Genomic DNA, 23,335 nt, shown 5'->3' on the forward strand with positions numbered 1-23,335 from the left:
CCTACCAACAAGAGGACTCTCTTTGAAGTTCGATGTGGAAGCCGTTTCTTGATGAGTGATGAGGTGATGATGGCCATGAACATGCATGGCCATATTTTGACTACCTTTGATAGAATGTTATTGGTTGTAATTATGCATTCAATACATATGGAGTGCAAGGCTCTAAGCCAAAAACTCACATGAAGATCACCAATTTCTTTACATACATTGGTATTTGGGTATAAAAAATTGTGATTTGGGCAACCAAAGCTTCAAGCAGTTGGACTTTGAGTTCAATGTTTCCAATTAAGCTATACATGGACCTTTTTGCAACAAGAAAAGGTAAAGGAATTGAAAATCAAAAGATATGATCGCAAATTTTTTGAAATTCAAAAACTTATGTTATGTACTACCAACTCAAGACATTGTTGAATGTATTCTTGATAGGGAAAGCACGTGCATTGTTTTCCACTAATCTTCGATCAAATCATGAGATCAAGCGATATCAACACCCAAGCAAAGTAGGGATGCTTGCTTTTAGCTAGGAGGGGACAACTCGGGCGAGAAGATTGGAAGAGAGGTTGAGAAATTGCAGGAATTGCAAGTTTGTGAGGAACGAAGAGATGGTTCCTTAGAACAAGTGGGTAAGGTATTGTTGCTTTGCAAGTTCTACCTTTCCTTATGCCTCTAAATTTCTCTATTTCAGTATTCACCTTGGTTGGAGTGACCTCCTTTTACACTTTGCATATCAACCTATATAGTGACCAACCCAAAGAGCATAAATCAATCATTTTTGATGCACAAAATGGCTATGCCACACTATTTGAAGTTTGTTTGTGTGCATAAGCAAGTAAAGCAATAAGAAATGATCTCACTTTTTGCAAGCTCATATGAAGGCAAACAAAACTTGAGTCTGTTATGACCCTCAAACATCCCAAAAAGAATATACTGCAAACTTTTGAGTATCATTCTTGACAGAATGTATTTTTTGTTGGGTGGTGTTTCATTGCATAGTCAGCCATGTAAGCACTTCCATTCATTCCTTTTTTGTGTCTATTCCAACTATGGCACCCTCGCAGCACTTCCATTCATTCTAAATATCTAAATATATACACATAAAATTTTGCATTGTGTGGGTTCAACCCATGGCTATAATGCCTTCGTAACACTTCCATTCATTCTTACTGAGCCCTTAGAAATCCAAAATTTTACTTTATACGATTTCAAAATCGAACGCTACAAAGATGATTTTAAAGTCCAATTAGCCTTTCATAGTAGCCCATGCAATAAGAGTGTGTGGAGCAGCCAATCTAGAATCAAGGGAATTTGGGATATTTGCCGAAATTCCTCCAATATATTGCCTTTCTTGCTGGGTATTGAGCTCATAAGGAGAAATTGTAGAGTAACAAAAGGGATGAGAAATTCAATCCAATTGAAAAGAAGAAAAAGGATAGAAGAACAGACCACAATTAATATCTATTTATCAAGTGTTAAAAAGTAGAGGCAACAACTAGCTAGGCAGGGCAAACATCAAGGATATTATCTTCTTCTTATCTTATGTTATCTTATATATATTTCTCATTTGCAAACTGCCATGTAGTTAGTTGTGAGAGGAGAGCCATGTGGCAAGATGAGGACAATCCTTCACATCGTATCTTATTGTCTTTTGATTTGTGGTGAGTATACAAGGCTAACATGTAGCAGGAGAAGGAAAATCTAGGAAGGAGAAGGAGAGAGGTGCAATGGAAAAGAAGATCAAGGAGGATTCAAAGGAGTGCCTTGCACATGGGGTTTTTTTAAAACCTTAAAAAGCTAGGTTTTATCACCTCATGTATAATGACCACTCAAAGGAGTGCCTTGCACATGGGGTTTCTTTAAAACCTTAAAAAGCTAGGTTTTATCACCTCATGTATAATGACCAGTTTGCATGTATTTCCCTTTTCTTCTATGCAAGTTCTGCAAACATATTATGTTTCATTGTTTTGGCCTTAATGCCTTCGATTCTTGCCAAAATTGATGATTTCCTCTCCAGATTCATGGCAAGTCCTTGCCATGCTCAAGCACTCCCCACCTTAGCCCTCTCAGTATTTAAATGGAGGCCTACTAAGTAGCCAACTGCAACTTGAGACCACATAGGCATCAATGAGATCATCATCTATCATGAAACGTCCATAAGGCATCATAGGTGCTGCATAGTGCTTGCTAGAAGAGCTACACAAAGCCATACTCATTCAAGAAGAACCACCCAAACATCTAGCTAGTGAAGGGAAAAATATATGATCCTTCATCATCCCTCAACCATCCACAAGAGTTACCATTTTGCTTGCCTATACTAGTAGCCAGCATGGTGGAAAATTTGTCACCTCAATGAAATGGAGGGTAGAACCTGTGATGATCGTGAGGGAGAGGAGCTTGCAACAAGAACCTACAATGGCAAAGAGCAAATAACGTTTTAGTAGCCTTGATAAAATGGTGGTAAAGATCCAGTGCTGATGGATGCACCTTTTTTGGATAGGTGGGCAAGGATTACAAAATTGAACAACAACCCATATCAAGGATAAAAAAAGGTGAATGATAATAAATCATTCATAAGGCCTACCCAAAGTCTAAAATACCAAAAAAGAAGATGAATTGGATTTGTAGCTCAGAAAAGAGGGTGGAGAGATGATGAATTAAAAGAGAGAGAGAGAGAGACAGAGAGACAGAGAGACAGAGAGACAAAGAGAGAGGGGGGGGGGAGAGAGGGAGGGGGAGAGAGAGAGTGGCTTAAAAATATGGAGGATTTGTAGAAAATAAAATAGTAGGTGGATCATAAAACAACTCATGATTTTCTAAAAATTAAAAAATGACTATTTTTCTCTTCTTGGGAATCGTCTTCACTAAGACCTACCTCACTGCAGGCCAAAAACCCAAATGGAAATGATATGGGGGGGGAGGGGATAGTGGCAAAGCTCGATTGGTGCGATAGGATTAGGTTTGTGGTGATGGAGGGTAGAGTGGAGTGTATGGCGGGGGGGTTGCAAGCAAGGAGGAGATGGTGACAACATCCATGTTTGCTCAAGCACCAAATTCGAAGGTGGAATCAAGGAAGGGCTCTAGCAATGTGAGATATGGGAGAATGCATGCCATGGTGGTGGTGATGGTGCTATGTAGAAATAAAAATGTCAATTAGAAAATGAACATTTAGTTGTCCAACCACTGCCCTTGAGACGTGTTTCAATTTGTGGAGCACTGCTTTTTCTTTATGTTTTGTGCTATTATATCACACTTTCCATTTGTCAGCTGGCTTGACTATGAAGTCCATCCATAAAACATCCAAAACAAGAAGTTTGAATATGTAGATCTCTCTTGATAAATCTCCAGATGATTTTTTGGTTGCCATTCACACAACCTAGATCTGCAAATTGTAGAGACACACACTCAACAACAAGGTGTTCCAAAGTACACTCCCACCATTTATCACATATATTGATTGAGAATACTAATTTGAAAGAGAGTAGAATGACAAGTAAACTAAATGGTGAAAAAAAGAAATTGTAGGATGCAAGAATTTAATGAATCATCTCTCCTTTGCCAAATTTCAAATGTCGAGATCAAATAGAGACCAATTTAAAGCCTTTGAAACCAATCTAAGAATGCCAAAGAAGGGCATCAATGTGGGACAACAAATCGAGGTAGGGAGAGAATATACCCATAAAAGGGCAAAAAACACAAGAGACAAAGAAAAGAGTAGATCAGTTAACCAATTGAGTGACAAGTTGGGAGAGAAATCAAAAGAGGATAACCCAAGGATGGAAAACACACAGCTAGCTTGAGGGCAAAACGAGAGGAGAGAGAGAGAGAGAGAGAGAGAGAGAGAGAGAGAGAGAGAGAGAGAGAGAGAGAGAGGGAAGGGGGGGGGGAAGAGGGGGAATTTCAATGTGAATGCTCTACCCCTTGATCACCTTCACATGCCACTCATCTACGTAAATCGTTGAGATGTGTTGGGGTCTTGAAACTTGAAATTTTCTATTCATGAAATTAACGATATTTTTAAGATCCCACCTTGAGACCCAATGGAGCAGGTCTCTAACCCATCGTAGATGGGTCATACTACTCATGCAAATAACTATAAAACCTTGGCAAAGCCTAATGGATGTCCTCAATGCGTCTCTTTTTTATTATTTCTTACTAAACAATCAAGAGTGTCTAAAGACCACAAGTTGGGGCCAAGTGCTTTCTTGGATCTTGTTTACCATAATTGCTACTGAAACAAGTAGAATTTCATTCATTAGGCCTGCAGAGATGGGATGTCAATGTTTGTATGCAAAAGGGAATGGTTGGAGCAGTAAATAAAATTTGTTCCATGTATGTAGTGGTGTTCAGGTTTGTTCATCCAGATATGGTCTATAGTGGACCTGTTGATTGTTGTTAACACTGTATTAGGAAAAGTGGGAAAAACCCATCACTTTTTTTAGCACTCACAATTTTCATCTTAAAAAAGATAAAATTTGAAACAAACTTTTATCAAGATACGTAGCATGAATTTGTGAATAGCACTATACTCATCAGTAGATATTGAAGTTAGTATGATCAATAGGTACAACCTATCGCCGACAATCAATGGAAAGTTGGCTTCAAATTCTTTATTAGTGCACTTAAATTTTAATTTTAATATACTAAAATTCACCTATATTTACTTTTTATTTGTGCAAATTGCATTGTAGATATTTCTTGGATGTTTAAAGAAATAAAGAAATATCTCTTTAAATCCTTGATGCCTTCAAATGAGGGCAATGATAAAGGATATATCTTTAAGCATTCAAATCCTTTATCATTGCAATCATTAGCAAGCCTTCAAATCCTTTTTCATTGCATTCATTTTTAAAATTTTAATGCTAAAATTCACTTATATTTGCTTGTTTTTTGCTTTTATTTTCTATATTTGTGCGAATGCATTTAATGTTTTTTATTTGCAATAAAATGAGAATGCTCTTTGCTTTCAATGTTTTTTTTAATGCTCTTTCTTGCCTCTCGCTTTTTGCTTCATTCTCAACAATCCAAATTATTATAATTATTCAATTATCAACATCACATTTAATATTTCTCTACAGAACACATCAATAGACATCCATAACACATGGATTAAATTTACATCATCTGGAAACAAGATTTTAGATATTGGACCTAATTAACAAAAACAACCTCATGAGTCAATTCATATTTTTCTTATTACTAGAAATTTGGACTACATTACAACATCATCTAGATGGTTCACAATGGAGTCTATAGAATTTTGTGATGCAATCTGTAAAGGCTGTCATGCTCTGAAATTAGACTAAAACTCTCATTCCTTACATGCTATGATGCTTTTGGAGTGGACTCAATCTTTTCTTTCTCTACAAAGTTGGGATGCTTTTGGTGTGGATGCTTTGGGCATAGACTGTATCTCCAACTCTGCTAGAAGCTATGATGCTTTTGGAGACTCGATTGTCTGCTATGTTGCTTTGGGTGTAGACTTAATCTCATCTGCTTCTATTGCATGTTGTTTCTTGATTATAGCAATTAGATCTTGAATGGTATATATTCTTCCATTGAGGGATGTGAGTTCCATTCAAAAATTTAATTGAGGACTATCATGTAATTGTAGCCCACTCTCCACCCATAGCTGTGCCCATCATTTTGTTTCACTGCTATGCGTGTTTTGAAATCTTTTGTGTCTACTAAGTTACCTTGGTGCTGCTTGATTCCTCCAATAGCAGACACCAATTTTTGTGCCGACCTACCCATCAAACATATAAAAGGATTGAGTGTTTGTATTGCATAACTTTCGATACATAACATGGAAGTGGCAACATATTAAGAAAATACTTACATTAACATCGAGCCATGAAAGCCTTCAATTGAATTGACAAGCCAATATTTTTCATCTTCAAGGTCCCAAACTACCAAACTCCAATGTGCACTACATGATTAATTAAGATTAATTATTATTTGACACAATCTTATCAATGAAAGAGTAAAAATAATTTTGTAATGCTACTTACACCTCGTAATATGCCATAAAGATGACTCGCACGCCATCCAAATCTAGAGGTTGCATCCAAGGACAAACATTGGGTCTTTGTCTTATCACTAAGTACACCAAAAAGAAGAGAATCTAGCATATATACTTGGAAACTGTGATATAACCCTATTGCATGCACAAAGGAAAGAACATTAGATCATTAGATTCAAACAAAATACCAAAGTATCAAGCCAAGAAAAAGTTTGTATCAAACCTAAGGATGGCCATCATTACTTTGTCATTAACCGCTTTCAAAGGATTGATGAGGATTGAAATATCTTCTCTACCAAATGACAAGTATTGAGGTTGCTATTGAATGGTAACCTTAACATCAAATGACCTTTTGAATTCCTTCAATGCAGCTACATTTGTAGAATTAATATCTGTAATAGCTAATATCCTTTCTTCACGCTTCTTCAGCTCATATGTGCTTGCAACATACTGAAAAGTGGTCAACTTTATTGCTTCATCTAAATCAATTGTCCAAAACTTGGAGAGCTTACACTATTGCCTTAATTGTAAATTTGTTTTGACATCAAGTCCTTTAACAATATGAATGTATGTTAGGAAAGCAGTAGAGTTAGCATAATTCTTTGAAGCTTATAAACATTGTCTTATTTTCAATGCCACGCTAATTGAAAACAAAGCTTCATGCAAATTCTTATGAGTAATAGGAAAAATTATGCAGGAAAAATTATGCAGTAGCACAACTTATAGAGGAATTAGACATATATGATTGAGTTTGACAAATGGGATTATTTCTTACTTGTTCTCTTATTGCCATGTTGTCTTTGCCAATCTTCCAAAGGTCGAAGATAAACTCTCGCAATTCTGCCTGTAATGTATTGACTTGAGAATCCAATTTGTTAAGCCCCTAAGATTGCCTCCACATCACTCATTGAATCTAGATTGCGCATTGATTGTAATATGTCAAGTTGTTCCGTAGACAATCTCCTTAGTGGTGCTGGTTTTCTCATTAACTGTTTCGTTTGTTTTTGTTCATCATGCTTCGAAAAATTTGATGGTTTCTTCTCCTTGTCTGAGGAAGAGTAACTTTCTTCCCAAAATATTTTTAGTGGAGGAATATTGCTCTATAAATTTTGAAAAAACTTGATAACACTCTCAAAGTATCCATACAAGGGATGACCTAGTGTAACTGGACATTGACCAAAGGGATCTGCTATGATCATTGATCAGACATCTGAAACATGTCTCAATTCAAGGAGATAAGGCAATACTTTTTCTATGTGGTCAACATTGGCTTGACTCTTAAGTGTAAATAGCTCTGGAAACAAACAAGTACCGAGAGGATTTACACAACCCTTATATGGGCTATCATCGATCAAGACACTGTTTGTCTGATCATATTGTCCTTTCCATGATTCCCACATGGTATAAAGTGGCTTGAAAAATTATTCTACATTCTGCTTGTCTAGTCTAAATAATGGAGGACTTTGCCTTTTATAACATTCCTCTTGTGCCCAAACCATGAAGAAAGGCAACTTTTTATTTGCTACTTCTTCTAGTAATTGAATTCTCTACTTTATATTCCACCCTAAGGCACAAGACCATATTCCCACATTAAAGTGCTCAATAAGAAAGTGTAGAAACTCTATGCATCCACTCTGTAGCAATATCTTCTCTCTCCCAATGTTGTAGCATCTACTATCAAAGAAGTTATTATCAACCTTGCATAGCAATAATCCATTTAAGTCTAAAATGATGGCTCGTTTATGAACTCTATGAGTCTCCTTTGTATGGGATGCACCCTGTATGGATTCTTGCATTGAATAATTAGTTTCAAAGGACCATTTAATAGTTTCTCTTGAATCCTCTTTAGAAACGTCCATGTTAAGGTCCTCTTGTACTTGTCGAGTATTTGCATGATGAACAGCATAGTTTAATGACTCATGTGAGCAACCACTAAATATAAGCCTAGATTCCCTTTCAAAGAGAGAGAGAGAGAGAGAGAGAGAGAGAGAGTGATCATCAAATCGACCTTAGGTCAATTTGTAAATCCTAGCCATTGTGTTCAACACCTCATGCTATCATTTCTCAAATCGACCAAAGGTTCGATTTACAGTGTGTGTTTATGTATTAGAGTGTGTTTATGTGTCTCTGTAATGTCAAAGAACTTGTTTGTGTGGTGTGTTTGTGTATATGAGTGATCACCAAGATCCATGAAGTACAAACCAGCCTATGTTCAATTTGTGAACATGTTAGTGTGTAAATGAGTGAACATCAAGATATATTCCCAAAAGCATGACTATTGTGTTCAACATCCTACTTCTCAAATTGTCAACAATGGGACTAAAGATTGCAAATCGACCTTGGGTCATTTTGCAAAGCCTAGTCATTGTGTACAATACCCTATGCACCCATCATGTCTCAATGTGTTTACTTTTTTGTGTAATGTCCAAGAACGTGTGTGTGTGTGTGTGTGAAGGAGAGAGAGGTCAATTTCATAGAGCAATGGATGCGATGATGGCTTGCACATAGCATATTCGTGAGTGCACACACAAACTCAAAATTGAGAATATGTGGTGAAAATAATAATGGGACCAAAGACTCCCAATCGATCTTGGGCCTATTTCAAAACTTTGACCATGTAATCTAGGGCTTTCCATTGATGTGAATAGCATTGGGGAAGTCACATAGCTGCCACACAGTGACATAGAGACACACATAGCCAAGGATTGCAAATCGACCTTGGGTTGATTTCAAAATGGAAAGGATGTGGTAATCACAATAATGGCACTTCTCAAATGGACCCAAGGTTGATTTGGAATACATCTTATAATGTGTGTGTGTTTGAGAGAGAGAGAGAGAGAGAGAGAGAGAGATGTATTTTATGACTTTATTTATTATAAATAATTATTTATAATTAGATAAATCATTCAAAAAATTACCAATAAATCAAGTTAAGCTCTACATAATGTAAAGAGACCACTTACAAAGTTTCAATAACTCTTGACCAATGCACCCGCTACCTTCATGTGTCTAATGAATGATGTATTCCGTGAATATTTAGATGACTTCATTCTGGTTTTCTTGGATGACATTTTTGTATATTCCAAGAATGGGGAACAACATGAACAACATCTAAGGAAAACACTTGAAAAGTTACGGGAGCATAAACTTTATGGAAAAAAGAGCAAATGTTTCTTCGCTAAAGACAAGCTTGTGTATTTGGGTCATGTGATTTCAAAAGATGGTATTCATATTGATCCTGACAAAGTGGGAACTCCTATTACAAAATCGATGGATCAAAAGCAATGCCCGACCCAAATGATCCAGTAAAGGCACAAGATCTCGCCAGCTGGAAACAAAAAGACCTCAACACACGTCTTGAAATCTTTCTGTATATGGAAGAGCAACAAAAACAATTGATGAGAATGCTGCAAATGAGACTTGGCGTCAATTGAAAAAAATGCATTGATGTATAGATAGCTTCCTTCATGGAAATCTCCCTAAATGTGCAATGACCTAGACTCTTATGGGAATTGTTAATATCTAAGTTTCCATGTTATGAACACTTTTAGAAGCATCTTGTATATCAATATGTTCATAAAAATTTCTTTGCAGAGTAGTTATTAATTGAAAAGTGCCTGTCAAGTACCCATATAAAAAATAATATAAGTTTGTATATATTGAACAAACTATCAAATAAATTGTGTCATTTAAAATAAAACAATCTAGGGGTGGAAGGATTATGTGCCTTCCTTGGTGGTCTTCATATCATTGCAAAGTTATGTTTACACCACATAATTAAAGTTTAACATTCGATTTAAAAAGACTATGCCAACATATGCAAATCAAACATAAAGCAATAACAACAACTAATATCAATCTAATTAAGAAAAAATAGAAATTCTCATATGTACTAAAAATAAATATCAAATATTTCATTTATCATCATTGTCTATGTCCTCTTTGTCTTTTGTATCATTACCTCTATGTCCTTCATCATTTGAACTACTTGGAGATGTTGGATGAGGTTTCTTTGCTTCATTGTATATTTGTTTCAGAGGCTCAACACTTGTTATTGGAGTTGCCTCGACAGATGCCCTGTCTTTAGGAATATCTAGTCCCATCCACACCTTCAGAGACTCATCAACCTCAATAATGTGTGCACACATTACTTCCAAATCTCCCACTTCCCCTTCAGATTTTGTGAGGACTAGACATCTTTTTTTTTTTTAAAGAGCTGCTCGAGTGGCAACCCCACCTGTGCATACATCTACAACATGGTGTTCATCATGATAGTATGAATCAATTAAACAATCAACATATTTCAAATTCCATCTTTCTTCTATGTTCTCTGTTTCTACCCAGGAGAGATTAGGTTCACAGTTTGATGGCATGAATTGGTCATGATTATAATCATCTCCTTTATAAAAGAAGATGCGCAATACCATGTATTGGTGAGATGTCCGATTGACATTTCTATCATATCAACCCCATGCTATGATGGTATTCCAATTTTGTTGTTTTGCACATTCACGATGACTCTTAAGTCCTTGATAAATGCAACAAGGACAAATTTATCATGCTTATTAATGGAATCCAAGAGTGTGAATAAGTGAGAAAAGTCCTCTTGACTCCAATGATGTGATTCTTTTTCTGACACCATGTCGAGGACAACAAGGCCCAAAAGAACATTGCATGGCAACTTATTTAAAACATCCATGCATTCAAAATGTGCTCCTAGTGCAGACACAGTCCATGGCATCTTTTTCTCCAGTGGTTCTTTAAATCCAACATGTCTCTTATAGCGTGACGTGATCATATCTGTCATAAAACAAGCAATGGTGCAGATCTCTTTGTCTTGCTCAATGCATTTTTTATCCACTCCTCAGACCATCTACTTATTTTGTTATAATCTTCATCTGTAATTGCACAAGTGGATAGGACAACATTCCAACTTTGCTTCTTATTACCTTCAACAATTGTATTGAAATGTGCTGCAACTGCTCCTTGTAGAACTTGGTCTGCTTTGATCTTCCTTGAAGCATCTTCCATATCTATCCACTACCCTACCTTCTTTGCCTTTCTTAAGACAACACTATGTTTCATTATTTTGTCTTGTAATTCTCAAATGTTGTCCTCACATAGTCCCTCCAAAGAGTGAAACAATGTTCCACAAACAGGAGCTGTATGTGGTGCTTGCCTGACCTTTGTGAAGTCCTCTCCCTCTTTGATCACATCTTTTGCTTTTTTGTCTTCTTTTAGTGGTTCAATCTTTCCCAATGTGTTAGGAAGTTGTCTAGCTATGTACATTTTTGCTATTGTCATCAACTTTTTGAAGATATCAGCTCTTGTGCAATTCCGTAGAGATTTGGAGAAGTTCTGTCTCTCTGAGGTTTGTCACATGACAAAGTTATTGAGAATTATTGATGCATTATAACATGTAAGATCAAAGAAAAACAAACATATATATCTATACAAATTATGAATATGCACATCCCATAGATCACTGTGATCATGTCCTTTTGTTGGCTTGGTTGGTTTTCCAAAAGCTTCCCAGTGTTGCCTAGCATGTGCGAGCTGATCCAAGTATGGGGATCTCCTCATAGTTTTAGCATGTACAATGTTTGCTATCCTTGAGCACTCAACTAGCTCCACATTTGGATAGTTTATGATTATTCTAGTGCGTTGAAACCTATTAACATTTGACAAAAAATCAACAACTCATTTCAAAGGTACATATCGAACATTTCAACCAAGGATATAATATTCAATAAAATGAAATATTGTTATTGTACCTATACAAGGATTTTGTAGGTTCAGGGACTTCCTTTATATCTTGAAGTCTTTTTGCAGCTTCAATTGAGTGTTGCTTAGAAATAACAATGTAGTCCACACGATGAATGTCATCTTTTTCCAAAGTCTTGAATGGGCATTTATTCTTTGTATGAAAGGGTACTAAGTCTGCGGTTGTGTCCTCTGGGTGTGGTGCTTTACAAAAGTCCATAACCAATCGTAACACCACGTTTTCATTACATGGCCTATACACATAATTAACTCCTACCTCATAACACTTTTTAACATCAATTTCAAAAGTTGTCCCATATCCAAATGGATAGTAAGGTTTCCATCGCATTAAGGACTTTGCATTTGCCACAAATCCCATCTCATATTTTTCTAATCTCTTGGTATCAGGTAGCATCATGTCAAGAGGCTCTATCAATGGTGAACCAAGAGGCAAGTCCTCTTTATCTGTTTTACTCTTCTTTTGCACTTTAGCATTTTTTTTTGTTTTTGATTTTTTAGTTCCTTTTTTCTTCTTCATGTTTTCATCCATAGTCTTGAACCCTGTTATCATGTCTTCCATGCAATTAATTCCACAATCGCTCAATGTGCTTCCAAGTTGCACCTCCAACCAAGATCTTTCATTGAACTGAAACTTGCTACCATCCTTGTAACCTCAAATTTATCGAGTGTTGCCTTCACGATTACCTCTTCACCTTTCTTTGTCTTTATCGTAGCAACAATGCATGGATTTGCTTTACTATCCACACCCTCTTGCATATCAACTACCTTGCCAATGCTACGCCATCCCTTTCCTTTGGCGAACATGGTAATCTCCCCCAAATATTTATCATAATTCATTCCATAAGTATCCACATACCATTCAGCTATATCAATGACTTTTAAAACCTTCTCCTCCTTTGATGTGCCAACATTTTTATTTGAACCTTCCATCTTGTCTATTTTCTCACGTGTTGAATTTTATTTCTCGTTTAATGGGTTTGGTGTCATCTCTGTCTGTGTATCCATTGAATTCCTACACATTAATACAATATTAGTTCTACTAAAGTTTAATTATATCAAGCATAGATACATGATACATCAATCCATGCATATTATTTATACAAAACATAACAAAGAAGAAAATTGATTGCAATGTCTTTTGTCATCCAATCAACCTATGGCAATTGTGTTAAACACTTTAAGCTATCCCTTCTTAAATTGACCCAAGATCCATTATAAGTGTGCATGGATGTGTCAATCTGGTATGTGTAGAATGTGTGGAGAATGTTTAGGATATATTTGTCTTAAAATGTATATTTGTATGTATGCAAATGATCATCAACATTCATGAAGTGCAAATCGACCTTAGGTCAATTTGCATTGTGTATGGGCATGCCACTTGTGATTGTGTGTGTCTTCAAATGGACCCAAGGTCGATTTGAAAAGCTTAGCCATTGTGATAAACTCTAAGCATGTGTTTGGACATGTGAGTCATCAGCAAATTGACCTAGGACATGTTTGATTTGTGTTCAACACCATATGCTAATACTTCTCAAATCGACCCAAGGTCCATTTGAAGCATGTTTTAGTATGTCTTAGAACATGTGTGTGCATGTGTGTGTGCTTGAGTGATCATCTAAGTAGATGTGCATGAGTGTGGATTGAATCAACCCATGGTCGATTTGATGAGCCTGCCATTGTGAAAAACAAGCTTCTCAAATCGACCCAAGGTCAATTTGCAATGTGCATGGGTATTTTTGAACAAGCTTGTGTGTTTGGGTAATGAATTATAATGTATTGTGTGTATGTGTGAATCATAAAAAACATCCATGAAGTGAATGAATCAACATATTTGTGTATTTGAGTGATCATCTAAGTATCTCTATGTGAATGTTCATCAAATCGACCCAAGGCCAAATTTGATAAGTTGAGCATTATGATTAAAATGTTTCTCAAATCGACCCAAGGTCGATTTGCAATGTGTTGGTCTAGCACTTCTCAAATTGACCCAAGGTTGATTTGAAATATGTTTTAGTGTCTCCTAGAACATCCGTGTACGTGTGTGTGCATGCACCTAAGTGATCATCTAAGTAGATGTGCATTGGTGCTCATTGATTTGACCCAAGATCGATTTGATGAGTCTGGCCATTGTTATAAGCAAGATTGATTTGATGAGTCTAGCCATTGTGATAAACAAGCTTCTCAATTTGATGAGTCTAGATATTATGATAAACAAGCTTCTCAAATCGACCCAAGGTCGATTTGCAGTGTACATGGGTATGTTTGAGAACAAGCTTGAAATGGGTTCTAATGTATTTGTGTGTATGTGTGAATCATAAGAAACATTCATGAAGTGCACAAATCAACCTAAGGTCGATTTGCAGTGATCCTCCATGAAGTGCACAAATCAACCTAAGGTATGCCATTTGTTTGTGTGGGTAAGTGATCATCAAACCGACCCAAGTTCGATTTGAAAAGCCAAGCCATTATAATAATTCTTTTATGACATCTCAGTGATCACGTATGTAGGTGTACGCTTTGTGTGTGTGTGGTCATCTCAAAAGTGTGTGAGTAGTTATCAAATCGACCCAAGGTCGATTTGAAAAGCTTAACTCATTTGTTGTGTTGCTTTGGGAAAACTCTCAAAATGTCTTTATGTATGAGTGATCATCTAATCAACTTAAGGTGTATTTGGAGGATATATGTTTGTGTACCCTATGCTATATGTTCTCAAATCGACCGAAGGTCGATTTGCAGGATGTATGCAAGACATGCAATGATTTTAAAGAGTTAGGGGATGTATGCAGGGTGTATGTTTTTGTGTGTGGGAAAGTAATCACCAAATCGACCCAAGGTCGATTTGTCGAGCTTGGTCTTTATATTTAGAACCCCAAGATGTCACTTATGGAATTGACCTAAGGTTTTTTTGTAGTGTGGGTGGGTATCCTACTTGGTACCCTATACTATCTCTTCTCAAATCGACCCAAGGTCCATTTGAGACTCTAAAAGCCTTACAATTTGTGGGAATGCCTAATGAGCACTACACCTTAAATTGACCCAAGTTTGATTTTGTGTGTGTTTTGTTTTTATAAAATTTAAATCGTGTGTGATTGTCACATCTTGAAACCTTAAATTGACCCTAGGTCGATTTGGAATGTTCAAATTTCAAAATTTTAAGTTTGAATTAAAATTTTTAATTATTTATTTTCATACTTAAATTTCAATTTTCTATTTCAAAATTCAAACTTCACTTTCATTTTTCAAATTCAAAATCAGAATCTCTAGATTGTGAGTTTTAGTCACTTATAGAAAGAGAGACTATTGGAGTCAGAGCTTACTTGGTGGTGGTTGGTACTTGTGTTTCATGGAACTTTCTAGGTAAGCTTGCAAACCCTTTCTTTGCTATACATCTTGGAAAAACCCACACTTGTTAAAAGGTGGTGCAATAAAAGTTTAGTGATAGAAAACTTTATCTTTTCATGGACTGATGCATGGGGAGAGAATATGAAGCCAATGGAGAGATCATGAAAGAAGACAAGATTCACAGAGAGAGATCATGAAGTGAACGGAGGGAATTTGAAAGAAGGAAGTTCGTATGAGGAGACATCAAGTGATCCTTTTTGTTTTGAGCTTTCCTTTGGAATCTGAAAAAAAAATAGAGAAGGAAGGACTGTTGTAAGCATATGTTCTCGTCTGTCTCATGCTCATCGAGTTGTAGATCAAGGTCACGATGCTTCTTCTTTCAATCTATGTTTTTGTGTAGAAAATAGATCCACAAAATAGGGATCTCCAATATTCCATCTACATCATCTATAGAGGCTTCATGAGTCGCAGATTTGTGTGCTAGTATCGTGCTTCCGCTTCACAAATCTATGCCTAGTAGTCATGTGTGTGTTGTCTGTGTGCTTGTGTGTCATCGTCTATGTGCCTAGAAGTCGTCTATGTGTCATGTTCTACCTGTGTGTCATCTATTGTGTGTCATCTATCATGTGTTGTTTGTGTGTCATCTATGTGTGTCATTTGTGTGTCATTTGTGTGTGTCGTCTACTGTGTGTGTGTTGTCTCCTTTCTAGTAGTCATCTGCACCCGACAGAGTTCTCTGCATGGGAGACGGGGAGTTCTCTATGTGGGAGACCGAGGAAGTCGAGCAAGGAGGGAGTTTGAGTAAAGCAAGGAGGGAGGGAGCAAGGGGCAAGGAGGGAGGGAGAGAGTAAAGCAAGGAGGGAGGACAGGAGTGATGGCGGCCGAGAGAGGAGGGAGGAGGATGACGGCCAAGAGGGAGGAGGTCGATTAGGTCTAGGGAGTAAGGTAGTTTTAAATTTAGATCCCCTTTTCCCTCCCTCCCCCTTGGACCCCTTTCATTTCACTCTCCCACCCCTTTTCCCTCCCTCCCTTGGACCCCCTTTCATTTCCCTCTCCCACAACTTTTCCCTGCCTCCCCCCCTTGGACCCCCTTTCATTTCATGCTCCCACCCCCTACTAAAAATTTAATTTCGAGCTCGAGTCCCCTTAAATTTGATCTCCCCCATTTAAAATTTACCCCCATAAAATTTAATGAAAAATTAGGTTTCAATACATCTTAGTCCACCTTTGACCCTTTGTAATTTAGCACTTTTGAATTTTTAGGTTGCATGCTTCCTTTTTTGAAAATTTAAATTGTTTTAATTTAGGCTTTGAATTACACGTTCATCAAATCCACTTGCTCAAATTTACCCAGGGTCAATGTGCAATGGTTTTTTTATGTTTTGAAATGATGGAAGTGATCTAAGGAAGGCACACAACCCCACACCCCAACATAGACACACACAAGCACACACATTCCACTGAATAAAATTGAATCTTAGGTTGATTTTATAGCACAATGGATGTGATGATGACAATGATGGCTTGCACACATCATTTGCATGAGCGTACACACACATTCAAAATTGAGAATATGTGGTGAAGACAATAATGGGACCAAAGACTCCCAATCGACCTTGGGTGGATTTCAAAACTTTAACCATGTGATCTAGGGCTTTCCAATGATGTGAAGAGCATTGGGGAAGTCACATAGGCCCCACACACTGACATAGACACACACATAGACAAGGATTGCAAATCAACCTTGGGTCAATTTTAGATCGAGAAGGATGTGGTAATGACAATAATGGCACTTCTCAAATGGACCCAAGGTCGATTTGGAATACAGCTTTGTGTGAGAGAGAGAGAGTGTTGTGTGTGTATGTGTGTGTGTGTGTGTGTGTGTGTGTGAGAGAGAGAGAGAGAGAGAGAGAGAGATAGTGTGATCATCAAATGGACCTTAGGTCGATTCGTAAATCCTAGCCATTGTGTTCAACACCTTATGCTATCATTTCTCAACTCCACCAAAGGTTGATTTCTAGTGTGTGTTTGTGTCTTAGAGTGTCTCTGTAATGTCAAAGAACTTGTTTGTGTGTATGAGTGATCACCAAGATCCATGAAGTACAAACCAACCATGTTCAATTTGTGAATGTGTTAGTGTGTGCATGAGTAAACATCAAGATATATTCCCAAAAGCATGACAATTGTGCTCAACATCCTACTTCTCAAATTGACAACAATGGGACGAAAAATTGCAAATCGACCTTGGGTCATTTTGTAAAGCCTAGTCATTATGTACAACACCCTTTGCACCCATCATTTCTCAATGTGTTTACTTTTTTGTGTAATGTCCAGGAACGTGTGCGTGCATGCGTGCGTGCGTGCGTGCGTGCATGCGTGCGCGTGTGTGTGTGTGTGTGTGTGATCACCAATATCCATGAAGTGCACATTGACCTAAGGTCGATTTGGAAACTCAAAATATACTCTAAGTCTATCAGTGTGTGCGTGAGTAAACACAAAATAGACCAAAGGTCGATTTGCAAAGCATGACAATTGTGTTCAATGCACTACTTCTAAAATTGACTCCAAGACATCAAGCAAGTTTGTGTGGGTGTGTCTAAGAACATGTGTGTGTGTATGTGTGTCTAAGAACTTGTTTAAGGGCCTATGCAAGGACATTCTTGTAACACGATACTAGAGGAAGGGCATATGCAAAGTAGAGATGAGTGGGTGGGATTGTTATGGTCACATCATTGGGAAACAAAGTTAAGGGAGGGTCACATACTTCTTGTGCATTCCATATGAAGCAATTGATTTTAAAGAGTTAGGCAATTTGCAGGGTGTATGCAAGCACGAGAGAGAGAGAGAGAGAGAGAGAGAGAGAGAGAGAGAGAGAGAGAGTTTTAAAAAGTAATCGTTATCTGAATTTGGGTATTGTCAAGTATAGGCATGGCACAATATGAGCCAAAATGCAAATTTTTTCTACTAAAGGATGGATTGAAGGTAGCAAAGGGGAACATTATTTCAGTTGATGCAAATGGTTCTTTCCACTTCTAACCAGGGTGATATCAGTTTCTATTGATGTTTGCTATACAACTTTTGATGTTGAGCTTCCATACCCTAACATGGGTGCATCTTATGTCAAAGAGCCACTTGGTAGTATTGTGCGTTGGCACTCTAATGCAATACAACCTTATCAGAGGCAACCTCGGGCTAGTACTAGTGCACATATACCAAATGTTGTGACACAACATTCAGGTTTGTGGGGATGCACATACTCTCATAATAAAGGATTAGATTATGTATAAACTATTTCTTATCGCAAGTAGTTAGCTTCAATGATTGACGTTTTTATCATTTTTCCTGTTTAAGAACCTATGCACGGATAGGCTTGTAACATGATACCAGAGGAAGGACAAATGGAAAGTAGAGATGACTGGGTGGGGAGAAAAGTATTCTTATGGTCACAACATTTGGAAACAAAGTTAGGGGAGGGTCACATACTTCTTGTGCATCCATATGAAGCAATTGATTCTAAAGAGTTAGCGGATGATCACCTGGGGATAGCCACTTATCAAGTGATTATGCAAGATGGTGCTAGTAATTAGTCTATAGAGGATGGTCTTCAAGTGAAGTTGCTAAAATGGCCAATTGAACAACTTACATTCGAGGATGGGAGTAGGTTGTTGCTAAGAGAAAATTCTGAAAATGAGGACAATATTGCACAGTTTTTCCTTTCTACTGATGACTTACATGGGGCAAACATCAAACATCTCAAAAGGAAACGTCCATATAAGATGATAAATAGGAAAAAGAAGGAAAAGAATGAAAGTGAAACACGATTGGCCATGAAGACTACCCCCAGGGCTATCCAGAGGGTTGCAACTATTGATTGTTATAAAGGACATTGTTGTCAAGTTGCTGATCGAGAAATGGTTTTGAATGTGCAACAAGAATACTGGGGTGAATGTTTTACTGATCGTGTGAATCACATTTACAACAACCTACAAACATCCAAGAGGGTTGAGAGCCATACAAGTGGATTAACATTCTTCATAGGAAACATGAATGTTTGTTGCAAGGCTTGGTACACAATACAAGGAATTCCAAAGACAACCTTCTATAGGTATAAGAATCAATATGATCTTGGAGTGCGAAATGCTATGCATGGAAATAAGGAGAAAATACGAAATAGAATGAGGCATGTGGAGGTTGGGAAAGCTGTGATTCAATTGTTTGTTGAGTATAATGCAGATAAAATGCCCCATAAAAGTTGTACAATGATGACAAGGGAACATGAGACACTAATGGTCATCCCATCCATATACAAGCAAGTGGATATTTGGTGATAAGTCAACAAAACAATGGATAGGCTAAAGTACAAGTCTTTGTCAAGGTCAACATTCAGTAGATTATGGAGAACTATATTCAAACAAGTTAGTCTATCAAAGAAAAGCACATTCTCCAAGTGCAACACTTGCTCTGAACTTAAAATGAAGCTAGAAAGAACAAAGATAGAAAGTGAGATAGAACGGTTGTTACTAAAGAGACGAGCACATAGTTTGCATAGCAAATGTCTTGCAGAAGCCTATATTATGCATGGAGGTTGTCTTCAAAGTTGGACCCAAAGCAGAATCTTTGCATCATTCACGACAAGATGGATCAAATGAAGACTTGCATACCAAGGCTACAACCTATACCAAAATCATTGAATCGTATCATGCAACTTCCTGTAGCCTTAACCGGGATGCTCACTCATGGACAAGGACAATTGGCATATGGAAACTTCTCTTTACAATATTGGAAGAATGACCCTAATTTCACTATTAGTTCATTGTCACTCTGTTTGCAAAACCTTGAGAGGTTAGACAAGCACATGTATGGTGATCTTTCAAACAAGCACAGTAGCAGAAATCAAGATTTATTCTCTGCATTGATGTTTAGAGATGCATTAGACTGCCACATGCATGAAGAAGGACTTTCAACAAGAGAACTAAATAAATATGACGTTTAGGCTACAACAAGTTCAAGGATAACTTCATCTAGCAAAAGGTACAAGAACTTCCACGAGTACTACTCTTACAGGTAGACAATTGTGGTTCTGAGAATAAAAATAGATACTTGTTTGCATTTTTATCCTTGCTTGTTGCATGTGGAGTCTTTCAAATGATCCAACTGGGGTTCTTGATGGTGAGACATAAACATGAGGACATCGATGCATTGTTTAGTAGATTCTCGGAGAAACTAAGAACGAGTTATACTTTCACATTTCCTCATCTGATGCGATCTTTCAATGAATGCCAAACCTCTCATCCATCCCCATTTGTAATTCAAGAGGTTCCTAATTTCAAAACATTTGTAACGATTTGGATACTTGTGTGAAGGAAAAGATGCATTAGTGGGTCATTCAAAACCATTGCAGTTTTGGTTTTTCATGCATGATGGTGATCCAGTGTTCCAATATATGATGCATCCAAAATCAGGTCAATGGAAGCCACTAGAAGGTATTCAATTATGGAAAGATGATGCAAAAGGTAGAGCAATGCTACCATCAGGAATTCCCAATGCTGTTCCTATAAGAACATACTTAAATGATAAAGATGTTACAATTTGGGGAATCAAGAAGCATGTGGAATATTGGAGATCTCATCTTGGTAACAACATAGGTGGGGATTCATACTCAAAGTGGATAGCACCTGTCATTCATTATTGGGAGACATTGATTTCTTGCATGGAGAAGCCCACTGTACAGCATGAGAAACTTAGTCATGACTTTTGGCCAAAGAGCTAATGGAAAGATAGCTTGGTTAATGATGGAGTGGACATGGAAGATGTTGAGACTATGGGCTTGGAAGACCTAGAGGACCATTATTGTAGCCCTGCATATAATAAGCCAAGAGAAGAATTCAAACCAGAGGTGGATGTGAAACAAAATGATTTCATTTTGATCAGGCCGAGTGACGATATATACCCCATTTGACTAGGTGTTGCATTGTCAGATGTGGGCACAGAAAAGGCATGGACTAATTATATGAAGGTATTTGTGCAGTATTAGAGTCCTATCCATAGAGGAAGATGTAGTAATGCGGTACGATATGCTAATTGCTGGAACAAAGAGTGGTGATATATGGGGGATGAGGACCGCTAGGAGCATGTGGATTCGATAGTATGGAGTTGGAGCACAACAAAAGTTTCAAATAAAGGAAGTAAGGTTAAAATACCTCAGAATGCAATCTTAAAAGCACAAGAGAATCTTCAAATTCCTGTGAACGATAGTGGGAAGGACGTTTTGTCTATTGATGATTTCTTGGATGATTTAATTTAGTGAAAGATCAAGTCAATTTGAGCAACGACATTGGTATGCAAAGACAAATTGTAAAGATTGGATGATCTTCTTTCATGAATGTTAATTATACTCAACCTTTGCAATCTACTTTTTTCTAGCTGGTCTTATTTTATGAAGCAATTTTTAAATTTACCCTCATTTTTGTACTAGTTTGTTCAAACTTAATCTTGTTTTATGAACTTTAACTAGAATCAATAGTTATATTCCAGTTTTCTATATTCATTCATTAAAACTTAGTCTTGTTTTATATTAAGGGAATAATTGCGTAAAAATTGGATTTAATTAAAAAATATTATTAATTATGTTAATTAATAATAATTAACTTAATTAATAGTAATTATTATTAATTATCTTGATTAGCAAAATCAAAATATAGCAACTTTGTAGTGAACTACGTTAACAAAGTTCCTTAGAGCTTTAAAAAGCTAGGACTCATTGTAATCATCACATGGCAATAATTGCATGTGCAATGTTTTATAATGGAAGTGCTTATCATATATACATTGAACATACAGCATGTCATAAACATGGAAACGAATCACAAAAGGATATATGATAATGAGTAGTGTGTGCAAACCAAATCGACCTTAGTTCATATGTTGGACATGAAAGCCTTTAGTCCAATTCAATTATAAATATTCCACAAAATCATGCCACTACCATAAAAGAAACAAAACTTGAGAGTTTTAAGCAAGCTCCATTAAACAAAAAAGAGCTCATTTTCTTCCTTCAAAACCAATTTGGAGAGTTTCAATTTCATTGGATTTTCCCAATTTTCCTTATATGGTCTTTGTTGGTTGTTGGATTAATTGTGTGAATTTGTGCTCAGCCATGAACGTGGAGAGTTCTTTTCTTTTATAGTTTGTTGTTTGGTAGTTGATATTGAAGTCTCCTATAATTATTGTTTTGGTTTCAGGTTGAATTTCGTTTAGAAGTGTGAGAATGTTGGATGTTAGTGTTGTGCTTGATGTTGAGGGGGAATTATATACATTGATGATGGCAATTTTGTCATTTTTTGTAGTTGTGAATATAGTTAGTAAGCATTCGCAATGTTTGTGGTGGATATATTTTTCACTTTGCGATTGCATATTTGATTTGTAGCATGTTGCAATTCCAATGCCATTTGTCCTTTGCAAGCATGTGAATCCAGTCAAATGGAGTAAGTTGGTTGGGTCGATATGCAATTCTTGCAAGCAAAGTATTGATGCACTTGGTAGGCTTTTGTTGAAAACAATGTCTTGCAAATGTGATTTTAGAGCTCTTGTGTTGAGTGATTGCAAAGTCATATGTGGAATGTGTTGGTTGGTGAAGTCTATTTGTTTTGGATCCCATTTTGTTTGTTGGTTTAAGCGATCAATTTCTTTGTGTACATTGGGATCGACTTTGATGTGCTTGTTTTCGATTGGACTGATGAGGTATAAATTCTCTAGGTTGCGTATGTGCCACAAAGCTGTGTACATAAGGCCGTGAGATTTGATGAAAGAAGAGTCAAATGCAAGTGGGTCCATGGAAAATACTTGTGAGCAGTGGATTGTTCTTGCTGTGGCGGGTTGTATAGGAAATTGTGTTCTGAAGATTGAATTTAAGTGGTTTTTGCCGACCTGAAATTCTCTAGTGATTTGATGTATTGAGGTCCAAGTGGATGGTGTTTTGTTGTTGTAGATGTGCTTGTTGTTTTGTCGTGCTTTTTTCCCAATGTTATTATTATTGAAGAGGAACCAAACCACTTTTGGTTTTTCACTTCTAGATGAGTGTTTAAATATGTCGTTTGCACCATTAACCAGGCCATCTAAAATATCCAAGTTTCCAGAGCAAATCTCAATTATCATCCCTGGCTTTAAATGTAATTTTTTGTGCAATCCAGCTGT

The 23,335-nt window shown here is 36.9% G+C and overlaps 1 pseudogene; it reads left to right on the forward strand.

Moving 5' to 3' along the window:
• Positions 1-19,694: 19,694 nt before the first annotated feature.
• Positions 19,695-20,779, forward strand: LOC147889164 (uncharacterized; annotated as a pseudogene).
• Positions 20,780-23,335: the final 2,556 nt, after the last annotated feature.

The sequence above is a fragment of the Dipteris shenzhenensis genome, chromosome 20, assembly GCF_047967505.1.
Source record: "Dipteris shenzhenensis isolate YYH24624 ecotype China chromosome 20, Dip_SZ_1.0, whole genome shotgun sequence".
In the NCBI taxonomy this organism is placed as follows: Eukaryota; Viridiplantae; Streptophyta; class Polypodiopsida; order Gleicheniales; family Dipteridaceae; genus Dipteris; species Dipteris shenzhenensis.